The 12809-nt window shown below is 52.7% G+C and overlaps 1 pseudogene; it reads right to left on the bottom strand.

The window, feature by feature from the left end:
* The window catches only part of LOC122448955, a 71861-nt pseudogene that overhangs the window by 45331 nt on the left and 13721 nt on the right, over positions 1–12809 (bottom strand).

Genomic DNA, 12809 nt, shown 5'->3' on the forward strand with positions numbered 1-12809 from the left:
GCATCTGGCCTCTGGTAGAATTTCTGCTCCCCAAGGACTGGGGTTATTGTCTGTCTCCTCACGGTTGTCCTGTGCCTGGAACACGACCTGGCCAGAGACAGGTGCTAAGCAAATATCTGTGAATGAGTGGACAGTCCGAGTGTGGAGATGCACAGGACAGGCGGCGTCAGGCTGCAGAGTGGGGGTTAAGTAGATTAGGAGGCCGAGCCGGGAGAGAGGCGTACAGGGTTTGAGTCCGGACTCCCAGCCTCCTTGGGCTCAGGTCTCTCAGAAGACATCTGCTGGGCGAGTGCAGGCTCGTGGTCACTCTGGTCTGTCACAGACCTATCAGAGGCCATCTGCTGGGTGAATGTGGGCTCCTGGTCACTCTGGTCTGCCACAGACATATCAGAGGCTGTCGACTGGGTGAATGCATTCTTGTGGTCACTCTGGTCTGACACAGACCTCTCAGAGGCCATCCACTGGGTGAGTGCAGGCTCGTGGTCACTCTGGTCTGTCACAGACCTCTCAAAGGCCATCTGCTGGGTGAGTGCAGGTTCGTGGTCACTCTGGTCTGTCACAGACCTATCAGAGGCTGTCTGCTGTGAGTACAGGCTCATGGTTGCTTTAGTCTGTCACTGACCTCTCAGAAGCCATCTGCTGTGTGAATGTCGGCTCCTGGTCACTCTGGTGCACAGTTTCCACAGGGCTGTCAAGAGACACTGTGTGGCTGCCCCAGCTGGGGGCCACTTATTGCGCTCTTGCTGCCCCCAAGCTACGTCTGGAGAAGGCTAGTCCCAATGAGAAGCTACTTTCAGACTTCAGCTCACATCACAGGAACTAGTCTTCCAGCCTAAGGAGGTCACTCGGGGTTTCCTGTGTTAGTGCTCACAGCTCACACCCCCTAGAGAGTGGGCTGGGTCTGGGGGCACATGTCCTCTTCTGCTAAAAGTGACATTAGACTGTGTTCCCAGGAATGGACCACAAGGGGTGATGGGAGAACGTCTGCCCTACCTGCTTGGAGGCACTGTGCCCCCAGCCCCTGCCTTCTCCCCACTCAGGTATGGAGTGTGGGAGAGCAGGAGGGGAACCTGGGTCCCAGTGAGACCCTCTCAGCAGAGCTGGGCTTGGGTCAGGCTTGGAGGGTGTGACCGAGAGTTTGCTGGACAGGACGCCACATTTAGAGGGCCTCCTGCAGTGTAGGTTTCAGGGCTAGATAGCAACTAAGTGCAGAGCATGGTGGCTGAGCTGACGAATGTGGATCCTGCAGGCTGAACGCTGAGCCCTGAACGTTGGAAGGTTGTCTGGAGTCACAGGACCTGCTTGCTCTCTCTGCTGAGATGATCTCAATGGGGAACCAGGTTCCCCCTCCTACTATCTAGAAGCTATCAAACTGAAGCCACTCCTCATGGTGAGCTCTGAGGAACCTCAGGAAAGAGAGGAATACCTGCTTTCCAGCAGCCATCAGACTCAGCCACTCCCCACTGTGATCCCCGAGGAAACACAGGAAGGAGAAGTCAGGATGCTGGTCCCAGGTGGTAAGGTGTGTATCAAAGGGGATGATTTCAGTGAGATGGCTGGTGCATCTTCCCACACATAGAAAAGTGCTAAGTTCCTTAACTTTAGATGCTGCCCCCTGGTTTTGAAGTCCTAAAAGATTTGTACTGAATAAAACTCTCAACACCTGTATTATAATATTATTATGTCTATCCATATGAAGTAGAGACTTTCCAAAGGACAACAAAGACAAATCTCAACATTCAGCACACTGGCACCAGTGGTGGGCACTCCCCAAAAGATGCAACTAGTGGAGCAATTAGAACACTCATCACCCCTTTCCCATAAGATTGTGGAATGGACGCTGACACTGGGGAATTGTTACAGGGAAGAACAAAATCTGACTCCATGTTGAAAGTTTTACTCTAATCTTTGCTTCCTGTTGGTCTGTTTGCTCTAGGGATACTGTCCATACACAATGGCCTGCCCCAGGAAACCCCGCCCCTCTGCCTCTCTCCAGGACCTGTCCACCTGTGGATGGCTACAGGAGGGAGAAAGTAACACATCTCCTCCCGAGGCTGGCCATTCCAGGAGATATTTGTCAAATAAATGGCCTTTTTAGTTTATTTCCTTAACTCCTGCTCCGTGTTCTATAAAAGACACTGGCATATAGACCCTGACAAGATGGTTTCTTCGAGATGTTAGTCTGCTATCTTGTCTGCTGGCTTTCCAAGTAAAGTAATATTCTTTGCCTCAGCATCTCGGCTCTGATTAATCGGCCTGTTATGAGGCGTGCAGAACAAGCTTGGCCTTGGTAACAATCCCACATGCCTTCCAGTCGAAAAATCGAAACATAAAATGGAAGCTATATTGTAACAGATTGAATAAAGACTCTGAAAATGGACCATATAAAAAAATCTGAAACCAAAAACCAAAAGGAACTCAGTGGTTGTCTGAAATATTTATAAAGGAGTTAGTGCCCCTCTTGCCTGTACCCCTTGAAGCCACACTGGACAGTTAGGCCCTGTCCATTCAGGACACCCTCTCCAGACCCCGGTGGAGGTGCTCTGCCCTCAGTGCCCACCTGGGTTTCAGGAGTAGAAGAGACACAGCCTGGGGGGTCTCCTCTCTGGTCCAGGGGAGCGTCACACCAGCCACCATGTCTCCTTGCCCATAATAAATAAAGAGTGTTGTCAGCACCTGGGCAAGTGATGCTGTGGGCACCTGGACTGCCTCGTCCTTGTGAGATTTGGTGTTTAGACAACACAGAAGGAGGACAAGCCAAGAAGGTTCCAGGGAGCAGTGAACCCCTCTTCTCAGGGACCTGTGAGACCCAAGACTCACTCTGCCCACCCTGTTCTGACTTTTGGGAACTGGACTTTGTCATTCTCTGGGCAGGAGGTGGGAAGTACAACCCGGCCTCTCTTCCAACTCCTGAGACCCAGGTGGGCCCTGGGGGCAGCAGAACCTCCACCCGGGGTCCAGAGAGGGTGTCCTGAGTGCACAGGGCCTAACCGTTCAGTGAGGCCGGCCCTCGTCCACAGTGCACTGACCTGCTGCAGGGTCTCGGGTTCCCTGGCACCCAGCTCCCCCATCGCCAATCCCAGCTTGTTGTCTTGGGAGCCCCTCACTGGAGGGCACTCAGGAGGTGAAAGCTGCATGCGCAGTGAGAAGGAGGAGAAGACGGTGGGGCAGGGGTCAAGCATGGAGTGTCCAAGGCCCCTCTGCTTCCCCAGGAACACCCCGCCCCGCCTGTCGTGGCCTTTCTCCTCTTCAGTATGTGTCTTTGTGGCTGATGTTGCCAAACACCTTCCCCTGGAAGAGAAGGCTCCATGACCGTGGAAGGGGTGGAGGTGAGGACGTGCTGTAGCCCTAAACCCAGAGAGCTTCAGAACTAACTTCCCTGAGCCCTGAACGTACTGCCTGTTACATCTGTACCAACCGAGGCCAAGATCCAGGCAGATTCTCTGTGGAAACACTTTTCTGTCCAACAAGTGAGGACTTGTTAACCCACAGCTGAACCCCAAGACATGGGACGTGCTGTAACTGTGGATGATGCAGGGAAGGTGTTTGAGAGGCTTCTTCCCGGGCGGCTCCCCGAGGCCTCTGGAGTTACTGGACCCAGAGGCGGAGAGCTCGCGCTTCTCTCCTCACTGCAGGCCAGACGGTGCCCCCAACCACACAGCCCTACTCTTCCACCTCCGTGAGTTCAACAGAACCTCCCCCCCCCCCGGTCACGAGGCCAAAGCGCAGTCTTCTTGGTGAGCAGAGCAGAGGCCGGTGGGAAGGCGGGTGGAGGCTGAAAGCTTCTTTGTAGAGGAAAAACACGGACGTTGTTCCCGTGTGTGCTGGCCAGATGCTGCAGTAATTGATGTTCCCCACACATTTATGGGTGGGTTTTAGTTTCTGTATTTTCTAAGTTTCTTCTTTTTTAAACAGCTACATATTATGAGAAGATTTTGCAATCAACCATGAGCACTTGCAAAATAAGATGTTATGTTTTTTCTTTTCCTAAAATGTTGCAGTTTTCTATGGTGACAGATGAACCACCTCCTACTTTTAAATATTCATTTAATTGGCTGCGCTGGGTCTTAGCTGTGGCATGCAGGGCCTTCAGTTGCAGCATGTGGGAAATAGTGCCCTGACCACAGTTGAACGTGGCCCCCATTGTTGGGAGCTCAGAGTCCCAGCCTCTGGATCAGCAGAGAATGATGAGATCTCCTACCTAAAGCAAGGTTATTTATTTATTTTCGGCTTGCTGGGTCTCCGCTGCTGTTTGGGCTTGTCTCTGGCTGTTTGGGCTTGTCTCTGGCTGTTGGGCGTGGGGGCTGGTCTCTCGTTTCTGCGCTGAACTTCCTGTGGCTGCTGCTCTGTTTGGGAAGCAGAGACTCTAGGCTCGTGGGCTGCAGTAGTTGTGAACGGAGTTACTTGCTCCACGTCACGTGGGGTCTTCCCAGATCAGGGATTGAACTCGTGTCTCCTGCATTGGCAGGTGGATTCTTAACCACAGCACCACCAAGGGAGTCATTCCCCTCCCCGCTTTCTGCCAACATCCCCCTTTAATAAAAGACAAAAAATAATCTGTTTAGTAAGTTTTCAGGAGTCTGAGCTCTGGGGTCAGCGTCTGTGGTGTCATTCTCCCAAAGGCATCTTGGCTTCAGATACTGGCTGGGCTCATGAGTCCAGTAATCAGGGCAGGTCTGGTGGCTGAAGACAGGCTTGGCCACTGGAGCTCTGCCCTCAGCGACTCACCCAGGTTCCCTGAGCCCTGGCAGCCAAGCAGAGCTGTGCTCAGGCGGGGCTGGTACAGCCATGGGGCCACCGTGGTGAGGGTGGAGCATGCGACGGAGGCAGCTGGCTGTCCGTCCCGTGACTGCTGGTGTCCTGTGTTACCGTGCAGGGCAGTCACGGTGTCAAGCGGGGCCTGGCCACTGTCCTGGGGACAGGATGGGACCTCAGAGAGCTCGCATCCCTAGTCTCCATTTCCCAGCTCTGCTTCAGATCCTGGCTTGTGGCTGCTGGCAGCTCCCTGGGCTGGGAGGCTGTATAAAGCATCAACCCCCTTGCTCAAGGTCAGCTGAGACCCCCAGCTCCGGGGTCACACATCATCTGTGCCACCATCCAGGTCATCCCACTTCTGTGAGGGAGGGCCTGTGTGGGGCTGTGGGTGATGGGAGATTTGGGGGTATTGTGGGCTGGCCCCAAGAGTCAGCTTTTTGAGGGGAGGGGAGCGGAGGGGAGGGGAGGGAGAAGGTTTGACCTGCTCAGCCTTCCAGGGGATTCCAGGCCGAGCTCTGGTGGGAGGTGCAGGTGAGAACCCCCTGCAGGTCTCTGGATCACAACCGTTTTTCAGTTGAAGCCCCTCTGCCTACACCACCCCTAACTCTCCCTCCCGTGGCCCCAGCCTGAAGCCACAGAAGATGGGGAGTTTATGTGGCTTCCCTTCCTGTAGGGACCAAAATGCTGGTGCTCCCACCCCGTATCACAGATGAGAATAGAGACACAGAGAGTTTGAGCATCTTGCCCCAGCTCACACAGCTGCTCGGGGCAGGGCTGAGAACTGGACTCCTGTGGTCGCATCTGGAGTCCAGATGCTGTGATGACCCTGAGGGAGCAGCAGAGACCAGATGGCCCATGCTGAGTCAGGCACACACTCTCACACACACACGTGCACGTGGCCTTCACCTTTGCAGCTACAGAAGTCAGAGGGAACCAGAAGGCCACCAGGAGAGGCCAAAGGAGAGTCGGGGTCTATAAGGAGGAGAGGCCCCACTTCTCAGGAGGCCAAGGAATTCCCTTCCCTGGTGAGTCTGACTCCACTCTGCATTCCTCTACCTGGACCCAGGAACTGACTGTCCAGTGACCTAACTGACTTGGCTCCAGAATGATGCCTTCCCAGGTGTTCAGCTATGACTGGACTCCACTACTGTCAGTGATAAGGGGGGAATGAGTACATAGTCTGGGATTCAGATTTGTTTGGAGACAAAATTTATTAGAAGAGGAGTACTAAAAATCCACGAAGGCAATTGGCATGAACATCTCCAGAACACTTAAGAAACCCTCTGCTGTTTATCTACCTCCTCTCCTGTCATAAAAGTGGAAGGTCTATTTAACAAGTAATTCTTGCTTATCACACTCTTTCTTTAAAATATTTATCATATATTTATTTATTCGGCTGTGCTGTGTCTTAGTTGCAGCCTGTGGGAGCTAGTTCCCCAATCAGGTATTGAACGTGGGTCTCTGCATTGGGGTCTTGACCCCTGGACCACCTGGGAAGTCTCTCCTCATACTCCTGGGGACAGTAATGGGTCACAGGCCTCCTCTGAGGCCCCCTTAGAGCTGAGGCATGGGGTGGCTGCAGTAATCCTCCTGTGGCTAAGGTGTGGTTTGTTGGTCATGACTCACTCACACTCCCTACAAACATAGGGCTACTCCCTTGTGTGTGTCCTCTGGTGTCTGATGAGGAGTGACTTCCGACTGAAGCTTCGCCCACACTCCCCACAAACATAGGGCTTCTCCCCTGTGTGTGTCCTCTGGTGTGAGATGAGATTTGACTTATCATTGAAGCTTCTCCCACACTCCCTGCAAACATAGGGCTTCTCCCCTGTGTGTGTCCTCTGGTGTCTGAAGAGGTTGAAGTTCTTACTGAAGCTTTGCCCACACTCCCCACAAACATAGGGCTTCTCCCCTGTGTGTGTCCTCTCGTGTGAGATCAGATGGGACTTCTGACTGAAGCTTCCCCCACACTCCCCACAAACATAGGGCTTCTCCCCTATGTGTGTCCTCTGGTGGGTGATGAGGACGGACTTGTGACTGAAGCTTCGCCCACACTCCCCGCAAACATAGGGCTTCTCCCCTGTGTGTGTCCTCTGGTGTCTGATGAGGGCTGAATTCTGACAGTAGCATCGCCCACACTCCCCACAAACATAGGGCTTCTCCCCTTTGTGTGTCCTCTGGTGTGAGATGAGATGGGACTTCTGACTGAAGCTTCGCCCACACTCCCCACAAACATAGGGCTTCTCCCCTGTGTGTGTCCTCTGGTGTCTGATGAGGGCTGACTTCTGACTGAAGCTTCGCCCACACTCCCCGCAAACATAGGGCTTCTCCCCTGTGTGTGTCCTCTGGTGTCTGATGAGGGCTGACTTCTGACTGAAGCTTTGCCCACACTCCCCGCAAACATACGGCTTCTCCCCTGTGTGTGTTCTCTGGTGGGTGATGAGGGTGGACTTCCGATGGAAGCTTCGCCCACACTCCCCGCAAACATAGGGCTTCTCCCCTGTGTGTGTCATCTCGTGTGTGGTGAGACTTGACCTGTCCTTGGAGCCTTGCCCACACTCTCCGTAGGTGAACCTCATAATCCCCGAGACCGCTGCCCCCATGAGCAATGTGCCTGTGTCCTCTGGATTCAGTTTCTGGCTTGTGCTGGGCTCGACTTTCATTCGCTCATGCACCCCAGAACCCCCCATTTGTCCTCCGGGTGAGTAGGAAGAGGCCGTTGAAATCCTCTTCAGCCTTTTGCTTTTCAGCAATTGTTGGGGCCTCTCCTTGACCTTCTGACCCTCAGGTTTGTCGCTCGGGCTGTGTGGATCTGAATATTGCTGATTTTGATTGCCTGGGCAAGGATCCTCTGGTTGGAGGAGGTCTCTTTCGGATGGTCTCAGGAGGGTCTGAGAGGGGTGACTGCGTTGAGTGTGTTGGCTGAGGAATTTCTGACTGGAGAAGGCCAGAGAGCAGGAGGCACATGGGTGGATCTTGGGCTTCAGTTCTGCTGAAAGAGGAAGCTTTTGGTCAGGTAGCTGGTTTGCCGTGGTCAGGCCTGCCTCACTAATTATCTAAGTGTTGACAGTGCACGATTTGTCCCCTATCGGGTGTCTCTTTATAGTCCACGTTTCCACTCCACTCTTATTCTCTACATCTACAGAAATCCAGGAAGTTGGTGTCAGGGGCCTTTTCTACATATCACCCTGATAGGGACCTTCCAGCAGCATCAGAGGCAGCATCTCTCCTGATAGAGGTGGATCTGTAGGGACTTTCCCTGCATGTAAGTGACTGAAATGTCATGTCACAGTGGCCACAGGTACTTACCCTACTGAGGGATAAGACTTGATGACTTAGGTGAAATCTCCTGAGTGGCTCCCTGTGAGGGGAAAGGGTCTATTAAGTTAGGGGCGCCTGGCCTGGAGCTCTCTGCATATGGGAGGCAGCACAGGGGGTGGTTACAGCAGGTGTGGGTAAATCTGACTTTGTGGCTCCTTGTTCAAAGAGCAGCCTTTGTGCCGATCTCTGCAGGAAGTGGGTTTGAGACTGGATGAGACCGAGCGGCCCAGGTCCCACTGACCACAGGTCTCTGGCCCCTGCTGCCCAAACAGGTTCACAAATTGCTCCTCTCTCCGTTTCCCACAAATCATAAAATGAAGGCATATCCTTTCTCAAGCCTCACCAGTACTCATACCTCATTTATTACATTCAGTCTTAGTCCATTCAACGTGCACTAGGAAGCCCTGTTTAAACATACATCTCCAGCCAGACTCTTCATACCCTCACTCCCAAGCATATTAAGCTAGCCCACTCTCCCCTCATGTCTGGCAATGAACTGACCTCTGAGGGGACTCCCCGCTGCTGTCTCTTCCCAAAAATGAATCAAAGCATCGTCTTAGCACAGAGAACATGATGCTTGCAGCTGAAAGCCGCGCGATTTTTCTGTGTCACCCAGGAGGACCCCTGGGGCCTGCACGTGGACACAGGCCCTGAGGCTTCCGTGTCCCAACCAGCCTCCTTCCCTTCCCTCTGTGCTTCCTCCTGCGACCCCTGGCCTGGCCTCTCTTCCCGGCCCTGGGTCTGAGGCACTGGCTGCTCCCCTGCCTGGAATCCTTCCCCACGGGTGTTATCTCTGCAGAGACCCTGCCCCACCGTCCTGCACCACACCCCACCCTCTGCTCACGCTGACCCGAGGCACGTTCCCTGCACTGGTTTTCCTCAGAGCACCAGCCCCTGTGTGGCATGAAGCCCCTGCTGCCCCAGGGCAGTGGTTCTGTCTGTTTCGGTGCATGGAGCCCCGACTGGCACAGAGTATGAACTCAAATGACAACAAACTGGAACAGTAACTGAATGCACATCACTGTACATGTGTCTCTTAGAAATGGGACGAAATGAGGAAGAAACAGGTAAAGGGCAGAAAGCTGGTAGGTGCTAGAAATGTTGCTTTTTGCTTCTCAGCCTTTCAGCAGAAGGAGATGTTACACATTTTTTTGCATGAAATATTAAAAATTAGAACTAGCATTTTTAATATAATAATTTTTCCTCACAATCATATGACAAGAATAAAATTGTGAGGCATTTTAATTGCAACTCAACTGACTTTGGACTGGATTGTCCTCTGCTTTGAAATCGGACCACGGAGGCTCCCAGGATGGGGTCGGGTGCTGGAAGAGGGGTGACACTCACCTCTCGCGGTCGCGAGCTCACTCTTCCCCCTGCTGTCCCGCTTGATGCCAAGGTCCTGACCATATTCGTCCCCGTACCAGACCAGCAGCTCACAGCCTGGCCTGACCACCTGGCAGGTTCGGTAGAAGATCTGCCCGTGATACTGGAAGGCCACCAGGTTCTGCTCCTCATCGTCCCGGGCACAGTTCACATACCTGGGGGCGAGGCCGGGAAAGGGAAAGAAACCTCAGGTGATGAGTGCCCTCCACCCTCCGACCATGCCCAGCTCCTTGCCTTCCGCCTCTGAGGCTGCCCCTCATGTGGACCTTCTGTTCACACCTTCAACCAGGCCATGTGAATTCCCATGCTTTTCTCTCCTTACCTAATTAGCTATTTTTCCAGAGCCCAGTTCCAGACTCATGTCCACCTGGACTGTCCGTGAGGCTGGTGACCTCCAGCTCCTCTAAACTCTCAATTAAGCTCTCTTCCATCCACAGGAGTTGGTGCTCCTTGGCTAACACACAGCCCTCAGCACTCACCCCAGCCTGCTTTCTCTCCTGAGGCTTTCTCCCATCTCCCCACGTGTATCCAGGGTCCTATTTGCTTGCCCACCCCCTCCCACGGAAACTTAGATTGAGCTCTGATATAGCTTGAGACACAGAATAATAATAGTTTGTTCACTGTCTGCCTGCCCTGATGAAAGGGAGGCCCTCAGAAAATGGCCCCATTCAGGGCCATCCTGCCCCCCATTCCTTCCGAGGCCTCAGAGCCCACTTCTCACTGGAACCAAGCCTGAAGAGGTTGTTGCCAACATAGAGTCAAGGTCTCCTGTATTCGGTTATCCTGGCACTGTGTAGTTACTCAAAGATAGAAAAACTAGGGTTACTGTTCGTAAAATCAATTGGCTAATGTCTGTCTGCCGTATGTTCTCCAAAAGGACATGGATTGTGTGATCTGCTTCAGTGAAGTTGCTTTCAAGTCCACCAGTTTTGTTCAGCATATAGACTTGTATCTTGACGGCACATGCCATATTCTTATTTCCTTCTTTCTAGTGTCTTTTGAAATGAAAGAGCATGATATGGAGGGAAAAGAGGAAAGAAGATGTGAATGCTGTTGAGGGAGCCGGATTGAGAAGGAAAGGGGAGTGGGATTGAGGGAGTCTCAATGTCTACACACTGCAGGCTCACTGCACTCACCTCATCCAGTTGGCCCAAGACGTGTCCTTTCCATCCACATACTCATAGCAGTTCCTCCCTTTGGTGATCTGAGTGTCAGAGAAAGAGTTACAAGCTTCCCTCTTTCTTTTATTTGTTTTTTGGTAGGAAGATATAGAAGAGCTATATCCCTCTGTAGTCATTGGTGTTTTTCAGCCTGCATGGATTCACCTGCCAGTCGGACCACTCGGTAAGCCCCTTACTCATCATTCCAAGTCTGAGTCCCTTGGTTCATTGAAGGCAAGGGCTCCACAAGGGAGGAGTCACAACTGTGTGTCTGTACACTGTGGTCCCACCTCTCCTCTGACCTTTAGATAGAGGTCCTGAGTGTCTCTACACTGTGGTCCCACCTCTCCTCTGACCTTTAGATAGAGGTTCTGAGTGTCTGTACACTGTGGTCCCACCTCTCCTCTGACCTTTAGATAGAGGTCCTGTGTTCACGCCCAGGGCACACAGTACCCAGGGCTGACTGTGTCATTGCTGACCATGTTATCACCATGTGCATCCTCACATGTAGACATGAAGTACCCCCCACCACATACAAGCGGTTAGAGGCCAGAGGACAGGGAAACAGGTGCTTCTCACCTGCCAGGCGTATCCACTCTTGGCGGCCTCTTCATCGTCTGTGATCTGGCCCTCATAGGGGCCAAAGTGCAGGCCCAGTGGCAGATCGGACGCCTCGTTCCACACTCCAAGCCCAGCGTCAGGGATGCCCGACAGTCTGATGCTCAACCCAGGGGGCAGCGTGAGGGCTGAGCGATTGGCATGCCCCTTTTCCACTGCACAGTCCTTTACAAAGGTTGGGGGCCCATGGGCAGCACAGCTCTCGATGAAGAAGTTCTGACACTCCTCACAATCTGGAGGTGAGAGCAGGGATGAGAGGAAGTATAGTGATGTTGCTGGTCGTAACGACCTCCTCAAAGAACTGGGGCACTCATGGTGTTAGGGGAAGCACACTGATTGAGACCGCCCACCCTGGTCAGGCAGCATAGTAACCATTTGCATGAGTCATTTTATGACAGGAGATCCTGATAAGGAATACGGAACTAATAAGCCACCACCAACCAGAAGAGTTAGGGAAAGATCAAAAGGAGACACGGCATGTCTGTCCACTTCCCAGAATCCTTCTCGCTAGCATCCACCTTGGCGGAGGGATGCGTCAGCCACCAGGGAAGACTCTGAATTAAAATGATTTGCCAAAGACCACCCGGAAAATAATCCCATCACCATAAAACCTGAGACTGTGAGCCTCGAGGCAGAGCAGTTCTCCTGGGTTCCCTTACCTCCTGCTCTCCACCCAGGTGCCCTTTCCCAACAAAATCTCTTGCTTTGTCAGCATGTGTCTCCTCGGACAATTCACTTCTGTGTGTTAGACAAGAGCCCCGTTTTGGGCCCTGGAAGGGGTCCCCCTTCTTGCAACAAATGGCGACTCTGGTGGGACTCTTCTTCGCTGAGACTGATATCCTGACCACTCGGGGTACTCAGGGGCCAGCTTGCATGCCAATGGGCCAGACCCAGCAGCTGCAACTGGGACCTTTTTGTCCCTGCTCTTCTGATGCGGACAACTGGCCAGAGTGCCCTGACCGGTAAGGAACAAGAGACTTTGTTGACCTCTCCCCTTCCCTCTCTCTTTCCTCTCCCTAGCCCTTCCTATCCTTCCCATTTTTCTAGTCCCCTGGTCCTGGAGGCAGGAATCTGGTTGAAGGGCCTCAGCTTGAGCTGAGGATTGGAGACCTATCATCTCCTCTTGTCAGAGAACTTGAATTTTCTGGTCTGGTTTCTGGTAGGGCCGGGTTCCAGTCCTCCCTTTTCTGGAAGCCCAGGGAAAAGTCCAGTAACGCCTGGGTGTCTGTAGGTGGCAAGAGACGTCTGTAAGGCCACCCCTTTTGTCCCCCTTTCCCGCCTCCTCCTCCTTCTTCTTTCAACCTGGCTTCCTTTCCTCCTTTTGAAATCTTTGAAGACATCTGAAGTTTTGTGTCTCTATGGAAGGTTTTCTGAGAGACTGTATTCTTGTATTTAAGGGAGTGTCTGATGAGGACTGCCAGGTTTATATGTGTGTGTTTTAACTCTGCTCTGTGTTGTGATTTGTGATGGCCATTTTGCTTTGTCTGGCCACCATTTAGACCTGCTGCCATTTTGTTAGAACTTGATTTTCTTTCCCTGTGCCTTGAGAGCAGGTCTCTCAGGAACACTTAT

This window comes from Cervus canadensis, chromosome 10 (assembly GCF_019320065.1).
Source record: "Cervus canadensis isolate Bull #8, Minnesota chromosome 10, ASM1932006v1, whole genome shotgun sequence".
NCBI classification, from domain to species: domain Eukaryota; kingdom Metazoa; phylum Chordata; class Mammalia; order Artiodactyla; family Cervidae; genus Cervus; species Cervus canadensis.